This window comes from Plecotus auritus (genome assembly GCF_963455305.1).
Source record: "Plecotus auritus genome assembly, chromosome: 6".
Taxonomy (NCBI): domain Eukaryota; kingdom Metazoa; phylum Chordata; class Mammalia; order Chiroptera; family Vespertilionidae; genus Plecotus; species Plecotus auritus.
This window is the reverse complement of record NC_137773.1, coordinates 108,327,042-108,343,764: the sequence shown is the minus strand read 5'-3', so window position 1 is coordinate 108,343,764 and position 16,723 is coordinate 108,327,042.

Sequence of the window (16,723 nt, the reverse complement as noted above, 5' to 3'; positions counted from 1 at the left end):
TTCTACAAGTTTAATTTGTCCATGATTTCAAATATTTTCTAAAATTGAAAGAAAGTTTTCAAGCAGTTGTTGTAAAACATGTAAAACAAACAAACAAAAAGGTGCTGAGAAACCTAAAAGGGCCACTTCTAGAGTGTAGCAGCCCAGTGGTGACAGGGCCAGCCTCTGTCTGCTTTGTCTGGCCCACAAACCCAGCACTGTCCTTGCCAATTAGTGTGACTGCCTTTGCTCCTGCCTGGCTGGGTCCTCGCCATCTCGTTCCACCTGCAAGTACCTCCCTGAAGAGATGCACCAGGACCTTCTGGTGACGGGCACATCTGAGATCACCCACCACCTTGGGGGTGATGTGGCCTGCTCACCCATAGAGGGTCACAGATTCCAAGGAAGATGCAACCAAGGAGAAATTTGCCTTTACCACTGAAGATTATGACATGTGTTTTTTTTAAAAAATAAATCTTTATTGTTCAGATTATTACAGGTATTCCTCTTTTTTTTCCCCCATAGCTCCCCTCCACCTGATTCCCCACCCCACCCCATGCTCTTACCCCCGCCACTGTCTTCATCCATAGGTGTAAGATTTTTGTCCAATCTCTTCCCGCACCCCTCACATCCCCTTCCCCCTGAGAATTGTCATTCCACTCCCTTTCTATGTCCCTGATTCTATTATATTCACCAGTCCATTCTGTTCTTCAGATTTTTATTCACTTGATTTTTAGATTCACTTGTTGGTAGGTATGTACTTGATGTCATTTTGTTGTTCATAATTTTTATCTTTACCTTTTTCTTCTTCTTCCTCTTCTTAAAGAATACCCTTTAGCATTTCATGTAATCCTGTTTTGGTGGTGATGAACTCCTTTAGCTTTTTCTTGTCTGTGAAGCTCTTTATCTGACCTTCAACTCTGAATGATAGCTTTGCTGGGTAAAGTAATCTTGGTTGTAGGTTCTTGCTGTTCATCCCTTTGAATATTTCTTGCCACTCCTGTCTGGCCTGCATAGTTTGTGCCGAGAAATCAGCTGACAGTCGTATGGGTGCTCCCTCGTAGGTAACTAACCGTTTTTCTCTTGCTGCTTTCAAGGTTCTCTCTTTGTCTTTTGCCCTTGGCATTTTAATTATGATGTGTCTTGGTGTGGTCCTCTTTGGATTCCTCCTGTATGGGGTTCTGTGTGCTTCCTGAACTTGTAAGTCTATTACTTTCACCAGGTAGGGAAAGTTTTCTGTCATTTCTTCTAATAGGTTTTCAATATTTTGCTATCTCTCTTCTTCTGGCACCCCAAAAATTCGGATGTTGGTATGCTTAAAGTTGTCCCAGAGGCTCCTTACACTATCTTCATATTTTTGGATTCTTTTTTCTTTTTGTTTTTCTGGTTGGGTGTTTTTTGTTTCCTCATATTTCAGATCTTTGGTTTGATTCTTGGGGTACGTTGATCTACAGTTGGGTTTCTGTATATTCTTTATTTTAGACAGTGTATGCTTAATTTCTGACTGGTCCTTTTACATTTTTTTGGCATTCTCATTAAGGTCCTTGAAGGTCTCACTAAGCTCCTCGGAGATCTCATCAAGTTTCTCGGTGGTTTTTAGAAGATTCTTGAGTAACCTTATAAATGTGGTTCTGAACTCTATGTCGTCCAGTAGTTTGCTTTCCTCCATTTCTTTCATTCGTGACATGTTTCTTTGTCTCCGCATTTAGTTGCTTCCCTGTGTTAATGGAGTGGCTTTGTGTGGTAGGTGACCTATAGGGGCCAGTAGCTCAGCCTCCCCAATCACCTGAGGTGGACGCTCTTGGTACACCCCTTTGTTGGCTGAGTGCAAAGTCTTGGTGTAGTTAAGCCTTGATTGCTGTTGGTACACTGGGAGGAACTGACCTCCAGGCCAATTGGCTGTGAGGACCCGCTGTGTCTATAATGGAAGAATTGCTGCGGTGGAGACACACTTATGGTGCAGGACTTGTTTCAGTGGGGCTTTGGTGCTCTGAGTCTGCCTCTTGAATGTGTCACTTATGGATGTGAGGAGTTGAAATCTGGTGTCGTCTCACACTGACCACTAGGTACACTGGCTTCTGGATCTCCAATGGGGTGCAGGTCAGCTACTGTCTGAGGCCACGCAGCAGGAGCTACAGCAAGAACTACAGTTTTCTCCTCTTTGCTTGGGGTTTGGAGGTTTTGGCACTGTCTGACCTGGGCTGCAAGTTTGCTAGGGTAAGCTGTGATAGGGCAGGTCATTCATATGCTAAAGCCGCTGCTTGGAGCTTGAGTGGGTTTGTAGATTGTGTGGGGCAGGGTCTCAGGGCGTCACTAGGCTAGGGCATGGCAAACAGCAATGGCTGCCAGTTAGCCACTCTGCATCTCCGACCGTGTCCCCGCGCCCCAGCACAGTAAACAATTATTCCTGCTCGCAGCCCTGCAAGCAAGCCACCCTCACTTTCCGACCCCACAGCAGACAGTCCAGCTTCTCCCCGTAGGAGTTTGGGTCCCCCGCGTCTCCCCAGAAACTGGAGTTTGGAGTAATCGGGGGCTTGTCTCCCTTCGGGTTGAAAAAAGCAGCGCTCCCAGTCACCCGTCGCCAGCCCGATTCACGCGCCTCCTTACCTCAGCTTTTCAGCGCTTGTGCACGTCTCAATGCTGTTTTCTCTTTCCTTCTATTTTAGAACTTCCACTCAGCCAGCTTTCCCGCGGTTCTGGGTGATAGATGTTTTGTCTTTTAGTTGTAGTTTTGAAATTGTTGTGCGAGGCAGCAGTTTAGGTGTTTACCTACGCCGCCATCTTGGATCCTTCGATTATGACATGTTTGAAAGTGTGTTTTGAGAGCAAGGGAACAGGGTGGATACCTGAGCACTTTGTGATTCCGGATGTGAAGCATAGAGTGCAGGTGGAAACATTATGAAGAGATTGGAAGAGGTTTGAATTAAAGATTCAAACCTTTAGAAGTGGAGCTATGATGCCTAGAAGACCTTTTGGAATCTATCATTAATGATTTTTCCTCCACAAAGAAGTGAGAAGAGGAGAGGTGTGATATCAAAGAGTTACAAACACTCGGGCCTGCCCTTCAGCAGCTTTTCAATGCTCCGTCTCTCTGAACTAGCCACTAGACTTCTACCGGCATTGCTTCTTCAAGGCCAAAAATTCGAGTGAGTAATAAGGCCCACTCTCTTCCCACCTGGTATCTCAGTCACCAGAGCATCACTGGGATGTGCCTGGCCTCTGGTATCCTACCCACAGTATCATTCAGGCCTGGTGAAACTTTCTGGCCAGAACTAATTCAGCTTGGTGTGGAAGGACATGGTTTACTCCCTACACCCAACAAATTGATGAGGCACTTTTTAAAACTTTTAAATTTATTTTTATTTTTTTTTAATCCTCACCCGAGTAAATTTTTCCATTGATTTTTAAAAAATTAAATTTATTGGGGTGACATTGGTTGATGGGATTTCATTGATTTTTAGAGAGAGTGGAAGGTAGGGAGGAGAAAGAGAGAGAGAAGCATAGACATGAGAGAGATACATAGTTGCCTCCCGCATGCGCCCTGATGGGGGTTGGGGATGGAACCTGCAACTGTGGTATGTGTCCTTGACTGAGGATTGAGCCTTCAACCCTTTGGTTCACGGGCCAGTGCTCTAACCATTGAGAAAAACAGGCTAGGGTAAGGAACTTCTTTTTAACTTGATAGGATCTGGACTGGTTTGGTAACAATAGGACTATTATTAGAGTTACCTATGCCAAAAAATAGGGATTACCTAGGTACCAGTTGCCTTGTGCCATTTGTTTGAACCATGTTTTCTTGCCTTCTCCCACTTGCTCACCAGCCTGGGCTTCCACTCAGGTTCCTTTACCAAGATTTGTAGGACCATGTGAAACTTGTTTCATTCTGAGTGTCTTCTTTGGATTTCCACATTGAAAACACCCTTAACTTTATCTTAACCCTTAGCTGAAATGTTTAGGTAGCTTCTGGTGATACCCTTTTATAATGTTACTAGAGGCCCGGTGCACGAATTTGTGCACCAGTGGGGTCCCTTGGCCTGGCCTGTGAGATCAGGCCAAAACCGGCTCTCTGACATCCCTGGAGGGGTCCCGGATTGTGAGAGAGCACAGGCCAGGCTGAAGGACCCCCCGGTGCACGACTGGGGCTGGGGAAGGATGTGGGAGGTTGGCCAGCCCAGGAGGAACCACGGGAGTGCTCCAGGGTGTGTTCGGCCTGTATGGCTCAGTCCCGATTGGCCAGACCCCAGCAGCAAGCTAACCTACCAGTTGGAGCATCTGCCCCGTGGTGGTCAGTGCATGTCATAGTGACTGGTTGACCGATCGACTGTCTGCCCCCTGGTGGTCAGTGCACATCTTAGCAAGTGGTTGAGCGGCCTTAGCATATCATCAGCATATTACGCTTTGATTGTTTGAACCGCTGACCAGACAACCAGACACTTAGCATATTAGGCTTTTATTATATAGGAATAGAGGCCCAATGCACGAAATTTGTTCATGGGTAGGGTCCCTAGGCTTGGCCAGTGACCAGGGACTTTCTTCATTCCATGCTGCCCCCTTGTGGTCAGTGCACATCATAGTAAGTGGTCGAAGTCCTGAGAGCACAATTTGCATATTAACATTTTATTATATAGGATGTCTCTTAAAAGGGTGATGAATGTGATATTTCATAAAAATGAGCTTTGAACTATAGTTAACTCTTAGAGAAAATTGCATTTTAAAGAATTAAAATATTTGTGCTCAACTGCTTGAAAAAACAAGACAAAAAACAACAAAACTAAAAAGGTGATTCACCTCTGGTGGCAGAGATGCATATCTATCTATATAAAAGGCTAACATGCTAAGTGTCCAACAGTCTGGATAATGACAGCACGTAGTAATGCCCGGCTTCCTCTCCCTAGTGACAACTAGCCTCCTTGCAGTTTCTTCAGCCCAGGAACATGACTTGCTTTATAGCCAGGTGGAAACACTTTACTCTGTAACCAAATGTCTGTGAAGTGTTTTCCTGTGCCTCATCTCATTTGATCCTCACAGAAGTCCTGGAGTAGGTAGATAGGAGACTTGGTGGAATCCCATTTTCTTTTCATTAGCTGGAAAATGGAGACTTAGAAAGCTTAGAAACTTGACCCGACTGAAAAGAAGTTAGAAATGGTGGACCTTGAAAATGACTTTAGGTTTTCTTACTGTGCAGAATATAGTCAAACACTGCTGCAGTTAAATATTTTACCCTTTGTTCTCCCTGTGTGATCTACAATAATAATCTGCTTCATGTTGATATTTCCTGCTGTGTTGCTGACAATTACCTGAAAGAGAAGTTAGGGTGCTTCACTGGGCTGGAAAAAGTCTAGCTAAATCAGAAAGCAGGTCTAATTAAGCAAGTTTGTTCTGTATCTATAAAAGGCTAAGTTGACTCACGCATACGTGATACATATAAAGCTCTCGCTGGTTCCAATCATATGTGTGTGTTTCAATCTGTCATTGTCGATCATGAATTTGGTTGACACTTCTATTATAGAGAAAGGGCGAATAGCAATATTAAAATATTTCTTCTAATTAATTTCCTTTCAATGTGCATGATTTCATGCACCAGGCCACTAGGTGTTCTATAATTGGAAACTCTTGCTCTACGGAGTCTAAACCAGGGGTGGGCAAACTTTTTGACTCAAGGGCCACAATGGGTTCTTAAACTGGACCGGAGGGCCAGAACAAAAGCATGGATGGAGTGTTTGTGTGAACTAATATAAATTCAAAGTAAACATCATTACATAAAAGGGTACAGTCTTTTTTTTATTTATTTCAATAGTTTTATTCATTTCAAACATTTTAACAAGAAGAATGTAAACACTAATTATTATAATTTGAAACTTCAAAAAATGGAGGAATCATAGCACAATAACATACCTTATATTGAAGATGGCAAAGGCAAAATAAAATTGCCTAACAAAGGAAAGGTACAAAAGCCTTTCAAATTAAACTTAAATATAATAAAATAATTTAAAACTAAAACAAATAGAAAAGAACAAAATGTGTAAACAGTAAATTAAACATTTTCTTTAGTGCAACTTCCAAATTATGCCCGGGACGTAGATGTAGATGGCAATGTAGACTGGGTTGAAAGGTTTTTGGTCTTTAAAACATCAACTTCAGTGGGAACAGTGTTGTTGGTCTCCTTTTTAGCTAATGCTCTGATACTGTGCTCTCCAGGGGCGTGTCTCCCTACATCACCACGATAACGTGTCTACGCATTCCCAGGGTGATGTCGGGGGACGCGTCCGCGGGTATTACAAGGAGCCTCTGGAATATTGAGAGGTTGTTCCTTCTACTGAATGGGTGGATATAAATCCGCCCACTCAGAAGAAGGAGCTGTGGCCGTGTTTCCCGATGTTGCCATGTTAACACTGCTGCTGGTGAAGGAGTGGAGGGGAGAGCAAGAGAACCCTCCGCTCTTTCGGCTCCGCAGGCCGGATAGAACAGCCGAACGGGCCGGATCCGGCCTGCGGGCCGTAGTTTGCCCACGGCTGGTCTAAACCATAAACAGTCGCAACTGAGGCCGCCTGTCAGCAGCCTCTGCTCTGTGTCATCTTATTTCAGGGTAAAGCTCACTCCCCTAGGTTTGTGTGTCATCTCCCATCCCATTTCATGTAAGATCGGAGGAGGAAGGTACCCAGTAGGGTTACATTTTCTCAGTATAGGCTTCCGCCTTCTTTCAATGTTTAAACAATGAGATGTGATTTGTATATAGTACAATTCAATCCTTTAGCATACAATTCTATGAGCTCTGACTAATCCATACAGTCGTGTATTCGCCACCACCATCAAGATATATAACAATTCCATTGCCTACCCCCAAATCCCTCATGCCCTTTTGTAGGCATCCCCTACTCCTGAAATCCTTGGCTTTTTCTCTGTACCTATACCTTTGTCTTTTCCAGAATATAAGTGGAAGTGTAGTCCCCTTTGAGTCTGACTTCTTCAACCTAGCATGAGGCATTTGAGAGTTGTCCATGTTGCTGTGTGCATCAGTGAGTCCTTTTCTCTGCTGAGTAGTGTTCCATTGCACAGTATATACCTCTGTTTGTTTATCCATTCACCCATTGAATGTCACTTAGCTTATATCTAGTTGTTGGCAATGGTGAATAATGCCACTATAAACATTTGTGAGGAGTTTTCTGTGTGAATATATGTTTTAATTTCTTTTGGGAAAATACCTAGGAATGTCATTGCTGGGTGTGGGAACCACGCCAGAGTCCCTGGATAGTCAAGGCTAATTAGTGTGGAGGCCTTGTTGATAGTATTCTGGAATGTCCAAGGCCACTCTGAACACAGCTGCAAGGCCACAGCAATGCCATGGTATGCTGTGCCCTTCTCTAGCCAAATGATTGATGGCATTGTTGGCTAGAGGCCCCTTTTGTCCAAGGAGGATAATACATGGTACTGACCAGCTAGTAAGCTAGCGAGGAGGGAAAAGGCTAGAGAGCTGAGACAGAGCTGAGAGCTGAGACTGTTATGATGCAAGGCTAAGAGCTCAGAGAGAACTCAGATATAGCTACCGTGTTAACCAGCCAGTGTGCTGCGAGTGAAGCTCAGAGGTGGTTACTATGTGAGGCTACTGAGACCAGCCAGTGTGTGCTGGGCAGGGTAGATAGGAGAAGCTGCTGAGCCAGAGAGGTTGGAGAGGCTACGGAGGCTGTAGCACTAAGAGAGTTCAGGCACGATTGCTATGTAAAGCTCTAGGTCTGGAGGCAGCATGCGGCTGCTCAGATAATGGCTGTAGGTACAGAGTCTGCTACTACTGTGTGGGAAGGATATATATTACCAGCGATGTGCGGTTGCCTGTATGGACTTTGTTGTAGGGACTGTTTTGTCTGATGACTTATAACTACTGGTTTCTGCATTAAAGACTCATTCTTATACACCTACAACTTCTCATGGCTTCTCCGTCAAAGACCCCGTGTCCTAGGACAGTGGTCGGCAAACTGCGGCTCGCAAGCCACATGCGGCTCTTTGGCCCCTTGAGTGTGGCTCTTCCACAAAAGACCACAGCCTGGGCGAGTCTATTTTGAAGAAGTGGCATTAGAAGAAGTTTAAGTTTAAAAAATTTGGCTCTCAAAATAAATTTCAGTCGTTGTACTGGTGATATTTGGCTCTGTTGACTAATGAGTTTGTCGACCACTGTCCTAGGAGGTCCAGCCCCTGGCAGAGGGGCTCAGACCCGACACCTGTAACTAGTGAGCAGAGGATAAAGGAGGAACTTGGACTAAGTTCCCAACAGTTAGTGTAGCGAGTAGGATTCAAGAAGGAACCTACTCTGGCATAGTCGGGAAGAATTTAGAATATATGGACTCAGAGCCACTCAGAGCAGTGGGCTTGAGCAGTGCTCTAGCTGTCTCTGACACTAGGTCCCATGGTAAACTGTCTTCCAAACGGTTTAAAAATGCACCAATTTACTTTCACACTAGCCACACTTTTGTCAACACTTAGTACTGTCACCTTCTAATTTTAGCCATTGGTGTGTAGTGGTCTCTCCTGTGTTAGGGTCCCTTTATAACATCAGAAAACTTGAATGCTTGCCTCTAAGTCTTAATATTCCTAAATGGGGAATGGAGGTTACAGAGTCTGCGGGAGCTAAGAGTGCAGGGGTCAGGGCTGACCTCATCCTGCCAATCACTTGTTGTGAGCCCTGTGTGGCATAATCCTATCTGTCTGTGCTGCAGCTCCTATTTGGTAATATTCCCATCTCCTGGGTTTAGATGAGACAATGCAGGCGAAGGGCCCGGAACAGGATTTGGCACCCACAGGCTGCAGCCAGGCGTTCGCACAGCTTCTTCTGACAGCAGCTGTCCGGCTTCAGGGCTTCGGCACTTGCAGTTTCCTTCATTGGAATCGTATTCTGGTCTCCTTTCAACCGCATAACTCGTGTGTGTGTGTGTGTGTGTGTGTGTGTGTGTGTGTGTGTAGGCAAAACCCTTAGTTCATTAATGCCTTTAATCCATTTGCATTTCAAAAACAAAAATTACACCTGCCCACATTACAAAACATAGACTTACAAACATGCAGGAGACATTACGTATTTATTCTGTTAAGAGACAGTCCCCAGCCCACCTAAAGAGTCAGTGTTGCCAGGTAAAATATATTTTTATTTGCTAATTGTGGCAATTAGCTAACAGGGACCCTTTGTGGTAATCCCTGAGACCCTGGGGCTGGTTTCCCAAGCTCAGGTAGAAGCATGAGGTTGGGGGAGACTGGACTCCTTCTCCTGCCCATTCCTTGCTCAGGAACTACCCCTCCCCCTGCTTAGAACTCCCAGAGACACCACAGGGGAATTCAGGGGCTTCAACAAGGAAAACCACATCTTTATAGAACCCAGCGTTCCCATAAGAGATACCCACAGAAGCGCAGTATTGTTTTCTCATAGTTCCAATTGTAAGATGCACCCAGAGTGGCTCTGGTTACAGATCTGATTATGGATCATAAAAGTGGGGTCTTCACTCTCTGAACACTTTCTATGGGGCTTATTTCAACTCATTTAATCTTCACAGCCCTCCTGGGAGGCAGGTCCCACTGGTCCTGTTTTGTAGATGAGGAAGCTGAGGCTCATGAGCTGAGACTTTGGGACACACTGCCCCCAGGGGATGTGGTGTACAGAAACCCTTAGAACAAAAAATTCCTTTTGTAATTACAACCAAAAGAATAAAATGCCTAGGAATAAACTTAACGAAGGATGTGAAAGAGCTATATACTGAAAACCACAGAGCATTATTTAAAAAGATTGAAAAAGATACAACAATATGGAAAAATATTCCGTGTTCATCGATTGGAAGACTCAACATAGTTAAACTGGCCATATTACCCAAAGCAATACACAGATTTAATGCCATCCCCATCAAAATCCCAATGTCATTTTAAAAATAAATAGAAAAAAAATCAAATTTGTGTGGAACCACAAAGGACACTTAATAGCCAAAGCAATTCTGAGAAAATAAAACAAAGCTGGAAATATCATGCTGACTTCAAATTATGCTATAGAACTACGATAATCAAAACAGCATGGCCCTAACTCAGTGGTTCTCAACCTTTCTAATGCTGCAACCCTTTAATACAGTTCCTCATGTTGTGGTGACCCCCAACCATAAAATCATTTTCGTTGCTACTTCATAACTGTAATTTTGCTACTGTTATGAATTGTAATGTAAATATCTGTGTTTTCCGATGGTCTTAGGGTCTACAGCAGCAGTTCTCAACCTCTGGGTCGTGACCCACGGGTTGAGAACTGCTAGCAGGGTCGCCTAAGACCATCGGAAAACATAGATATTTACATTACGATTCATAACAGTAGCAAAATTACAGTTATGAAGTAGCAACGAAAATGATTTTATGGTTGGGGGTCACCACAACATGAGGAACTGTATTAAAGGGTTGCGGCATTAGAAAGGTTGAGAACCACTGCCCTAACTGGTTTGGCTCAGTGGATAGAGCGTTGGCCTGCGGACTGCAAGGTCCCAGGTTCGATTCCTGTCAAGGGCATGTACCTTGGTTGCGGGCACATCCCCTGTAGGAGGTGTGCAGGAGGCAGCTGATTGATGTTTCTCTCTCATTAATGTTTCTAACTCTCTATTCTTCTCCCTTCCTCTCTGTAAAAAATCAATAAAATATATATTAAAAAAACAAAACACAACAGCATGGTATTGCCAGAAAAACAGACACACAGATCAGTGAAACAAAACTGAGAGCCCAGAAATAAAACCACATGTATATGGGCAGATCATTTTTGTCAAAGGAGCCAGAAACAACGGAGAAAAGAAAGCTTCTTCATTAAATGGACTGGGAAAATTGGAAAGCCACATGCAAAAAAAATGAAACTGGATTAGATGTACAAAAATTAATTCAAAATGCATCAAAGTCCTAAATATAAGATCCGAAATAATAAATCACACAGAAATAAACAGGCACTAAACTTGTGGATCTTGGTCACAGAAAACATTTTATGAACTTGACCCCAAAGGCAAAGGAAGTAAAGGCAAAAACAAATGAATGGGACTATATCAAACTAAACATCTGCACAGCAAAAGAAACCGACAAAGAAACAAAACAAAGAGGTGGCTGACCGAATGGGAGATGGTAATGGCAAACAATAGCTCCAACCAAGGTTTAATATCCAATGTATATAAGGAACTCATAAAACACAACAGCAAACCAACAAACAAACAACCCAATTTAAAAAAGGGCAGAGGGCCTGAACAGACACCTCTCCCAAGAGAGGACTGGATAGAGATGTGGTCCATATACACAATGGAATACTACTCAATTGTGCTGCGCCAGCACGGTCAAGGGTGAACCTGAGTCGGGGCTGCTGAAAGGCTTAGAAAAGACAGACAAGAGAATGAAAGCTGGGTCTCGGTGGGACGCTGCCTCTCTGAGAGACAGCGACGATGCCCACAAGCCGAGTCTTTATTTTATAGCCAGATGCCGCGAGGCAAAGTAAGGGTGTGATCAAGATGTTTACAATATTCTTGTGGGTTTTGATCCTACTCAATTACATGCACCTGAACTCTATCAAGCCCACATCACTCAGGCACATGGGGCCACGTGTTCGGACCATAGGTTCAAGCTTACAACTATAGCTGTTGGCTATAATTGTGCTGGGAGGGCCCTGCCCTTCAAGCTGGGACTTGCACGTGGCCATGAGAGGACCGTGCCCTCTCATTAGTGCAAGGCTTGAACCTGTCCAAACACTGTAGCTGCTCCCCACACTCAGCCATAAGAAAAGACAAAATACTGCCATTTGCAAAAACATGGGTGACCTTGAGAACATTATGCTAAGTGAAATAAGCCAGTCAGAAAAAGCTAAGAACCATATGATTTCACTCATATGTGGGATTTGACTTTGGGTGGTGGGCACACAGTACAATATACAGATTTTGTATCATAGAAATATATACTTAAAACCCATATGATCCTATTAACCAATGTCACCCCAATAAATTTAATTTTAAAAAAGAACATAGTGGGTGCCAGGGGCTGCAGGAGAGGGTGGAGGAGTTAGTGCTTAATGGGGATAGGGTTTCAGTTTTGCAAAATGAAAAACATTCTGGTGGTGGAAGATGGTTGCTCAGCATTGTGAGTATACTTAATGTCACTGAACTGTGCACTTAAACAGGGCTGCCTGTGCCCTGGCCAGTGTGGGCAGCTGGCTGAGCGCTGTCCCATGCACCAAATGGTTCAAGTCTTCAAGTCGCAGTCAGAGCACATGCCCAGGTTTTGGGCTCCATCCCCAGTGGAGGGTGTGCAGGAGGCAGCTGATTGATGTTTCTTTCTCCCTCTCCCTTCTTCTCTCTTTAAAATTAATAAAAATATTTTAAAAAATGGTTAAGATGGTCAATTTTATGTTATATGTATCTTACCACAATTTAAGAATTTTTAAAGTTGCTGGATTGAAAAAAGTAATTCATATTGTAAAAAAAACACATAAAAATGTGGGATGTGGAAGTCCCCTATAGTGATCCCAACCACTATGAACCTGTACATATCCTCCCAGAATGCAATAAACAACACACATACATACCTGTATATATATTTTCTTATGTTCTCTATCTATAATCAAATAAATCAATAATATCACCCATATTGAACCAGTTATCCCACTTCTAGGATTATATCCCAAGAAATCAGAAACACCAATCAGAAAGTATGTATGCACCCCTATGTTCATAGCAGCACAATTTACCATAGCTAAGATTTGGAAACAGCCTAAGTGCCCATCAGCAGATGAGTGGATTAAAAAACTGTGGTACATCTACACAATGGAATACTACGCTGCTGTAAAAAAGAAGGAACTCTTACCATTTGCAGCAGCATGGATGGACCCGGAGAGCATTATGCTAAGTGAAATAAGCCAGTCAGAGAAAGATAAATATCACATGATCTTGCTCATATGTGGAATATAATGAACAACATAAACTGATGAACAAAAATAGATCCAGAAACAGAGAAGCATCAAACAGATTGTCCAGCCTCAGAGGGAAAGCAGGGGATAGGGGGTGGGAGGGGCTAAGAGATCAACCAAAGGGCTTGTATGCATGCATATGAGCATAACCAGTGGATGGAGACAGTAGGTGGGTGAAGGCATGTGCTGGGAGGTGGGAGTCGCCAGGGAGAGGTCAATGGGGGAAAAAAGGAGACTTATGTAATATTATATGTAATTCTTTAAACCATAATTTAAATGAAAAATAAAATAAAATGCTAAAAAAAAATGCTATCACCCATAAATCTTGCCAGAATGGGATTTTACTATGCATACTTTTCTGCAACTTCTTTTCAACTTAGTAATAGATCATGTTTATCTTTCCATGTTATTATTGGAAAACATGACTTAGCATGCTACTTTTAATGATGGTGTAATATTCCATAGCAGGATTTGGCAAACTTTTTCTTAAAGGGCCAGAGAGTAAATATTTAGGCTTTACAGATCAAATGGTATCTGTCGCAACTACTCAGGTATGCTGTTGTATCGAAAAAGCAGCCACAATGATATGTAAATGAATGGGCATTGCTGTGTGCTAATAAAACTTTATTTACAAAAATTGGCCCTTGTTCTGTGGCATCCCTGCATCATTGTCCATCAACTGTGAACACACACTTTACAGATGTAGAAACTGAGGTCTACAAAGAGATGATCACATAAGTGAGCATGAAATAATTAAATCATTGGGGTTTATTTGTTAGAGCAGCTAGCATTCTAATGCAGTGGTTCTCAACAGTGGTCATTTTGCCTCCCAGCGGACATTGGGCTAAGTCTGAGACATTGTTGACTGGGAAGAGGGTGCTACTAGCATCTGAAAACAGGGCCAGTGATGCTGCTAAACATCCTATAATGCACAGGCCCCCAATGTCAACCAAAACCCTGTCCTAACTTAATAAACTTCCCACTTCCAATCATTTTATCTGTTTACTAGAGGCCCAGTACATGAATTCGTGCACAAGTGGGGTCCAGCCGGCCTGACCCTGATCAGGGCAGATCGGGGCCGAGCCTATTGGGAGGAGGAGACCGTGGGAGGTTGGCCAGCTGGCCCCGCCCCGATCAGGGCCCAATCAGGGCCGGGCCAGCCGGGGGGAGGGGCTTCGGGCCAATAGAGGTGTGGGGGGCCAATCAGGGGTCAGTGGCCGGCTGGGGGAAGGGCTGCAGGAGGTTGGCCACAGTGGGCATCATAGCAACCGGTCATTCCGGTCATTACAATGTTCTAGTTGCTGGCTTTTTATATATGTACTAGTGGCCTGGTGCATGAAATTTGTGCACATTAAAAGGGGATTAATTAGAGGAAATAATTTAACATTGCTATTTGCCCTTTCTCTATAATAGAAGTGTCAGAGATGAAAGAAAATTAGTAAAATGTATATGAAAACCTTCCTCCTGTCAGAGTCTGGGGCGCACCACGGGACCCAGAGTCAAGTCCCCGCCCACCCACATGTGCCTCAAAATCACGTGAGACCCAGACCCACCCGGCCCCTGCCCCCATTGGGCTAGATCCAGACCTGGCCAGTCCCACCCTTGTCAAGCTCCGCTGGGCAGGGGATTTAGCCTCAGGTCCCCTGGCCTGGTGCCAGGATGGGGGGTATGGCCTGAGGTCCCCCATCAAGCCTCACCAGGCGGGGGGGAGGGGGCACGCAGCCTCAGGTCCCCCAGCCTGGCACCGGGGGGTATGGCCTGAGGTCCCCCATCAAGCCCCACAGGCCTAGCACTGGGGCGGGGGGTGCGGCCTGAGGTCCCCTGTCAAGCCCTGCTGGGTGGGGGAGGGCATAGCCTCAGGTCCCTGCTGATTGCTCGTTAAGGGTCCTTATGAGAACTTGGCCTCAGCTGTGGGTGCAGCCATCTTTGTGATGGAGTGATGGTCAATTAGCATATTCCCTCTTTATTAGATAGGAGGATATAGATTGTTTTCTCCACCATTGAGCAAATTCACATTTCTTAGCCAAGGAGAGAGAAGTGACTTTCATCACGTCAGGGCTGGGCATGGGAACTGCTCAGAATAGAGAGGGCTTATCAACTGCTGCTTGTTCTAGCCTTGCCTGATGGTGGGCAGAGTTTGGGTGACTTCCAAACTGACTGTGTGGCTGGCCGGGGTTTAGAACGTGCATCAAGGTGTCAGACAGACCCACCCCTTGGACTCTGAGGTCAGGTTACCTTGGAGAATGGTGAGGCTGAGGCTGAGTCCCAGGAGCTTTGTTGGCTGTTGATAACCTGGTGGTGATGGTGGGGGGTTGTTATTTTATTACCAGGGCTGCTCATGATGGTCTATTTTTCAAGATCCAGCCCCATGCACATCTTTGCTGTTCTGTCGGCATGCTGGGCACGGTTCTGCCTCAGGGCCTTTGCACATGCTATCCTCTCTGCCTGGACCAGTCTTCTCCCAGATGCCCACATGATTTCATTCTTGACTCGTTTGGGGACTTCTCTGACCACCTTATTTAAAATCTCACCATCACCCCCAGTAATTCTATCCCACTCCCTCTGATTTTCTTCAGTCTGGACATTTGAATAACAAAGATAAAGGAATATGCATGGGAAGGCAAGATGAATGGGGTAGCAGCAGTTTTTGTTACTTTCGGGTTGAAAGAGGATGGATTCCCACTTTCTAACGAGATGTGCTATGAACTGAACTGTGTCCCCCCCAGATTCATATGCTGAAGCCCTAATTCCTAGGACCTCAGAATGTGAGTGTATTTGGAGATTGGGCCTTTAGAGAGATAATTAAGTTAAAATGAGCCTGGCAGGGTTGGCCCTAATCTGACTGAGGTCCTTATAAGAGGAGATTAGGACACAAAGAGAGACAACAGGGATGCGGGTGCACACAAAGGAAGGACCATGAAGACCGGAGGAAACGGACTCTGCCTCCACCTGGATCGTGGACGGCCAGCTGCCCAGGCAGTGGTACTTGCTCACAGCATCCCAAGCTAACAGGATGGAACCAGCAAACACAGTAGTCAATGTATTGTTTATTGCACAGCTGGCCCAGTGTTGCCCTGTCCACGTGTTCCCTCTCGCCACCATCACTAGAGCCTGGCAAAGCCCCGTTGTACAGACAAGGAACTTGAGGTTTGGGGAGGTGGATCGGCCTCTCATTCAGGCAGAATGTGGCAGAGCCAGGATCAGGGCTGGATCTGTTTGAGTCCACAGTGGTGAGGGGGTGGGGGGAGGCGGGGATGGAGTGGTAAAGGTCAGAGGCACACAAAAGCTGGGCTGACTGAGGGATGACATCCTTCAGGTGTGGAGGGACAGGACCAGACGTGGGGAAGGACCAGCTCCAGATGGGAGCAAGGGGCCTCCAGGGAGGAGGGAAACAGGACTGATAGGCGCCGATGGAGAACGGGTACAGGCTGAGAGGGCGCGGGATGTTCTCCATGACTTCTTTCCCTTCAGGAGTGGGAGGGAGGGTCACAGCTGGGTGTATGTGTGAGGTGGACCGGGGGGCGGGGGCTGTGGGAGTTGAGGAGAATGAGAGGGCATGGATCCTGCTGTAAGGAGCAACTGAGGTGACAATTGACCAGGCAGGGGTCCTCAAACTTTTTAAACAGGGGGCCAGTTCACTGTCCCTCAGACTGTTGGAGGGCCGGACTATAGTTTTAAAAAAAAACTATGAACAAATTCCTATGCGCACTGCGGGCCCGGGACGAGTCGGCTGCTAAGCAGGACAGGCAGCGGCACCTGGCGGGCCGGATAAATGTCCTCGGTGGGCTGCATGTGGCCCGCGGGCCG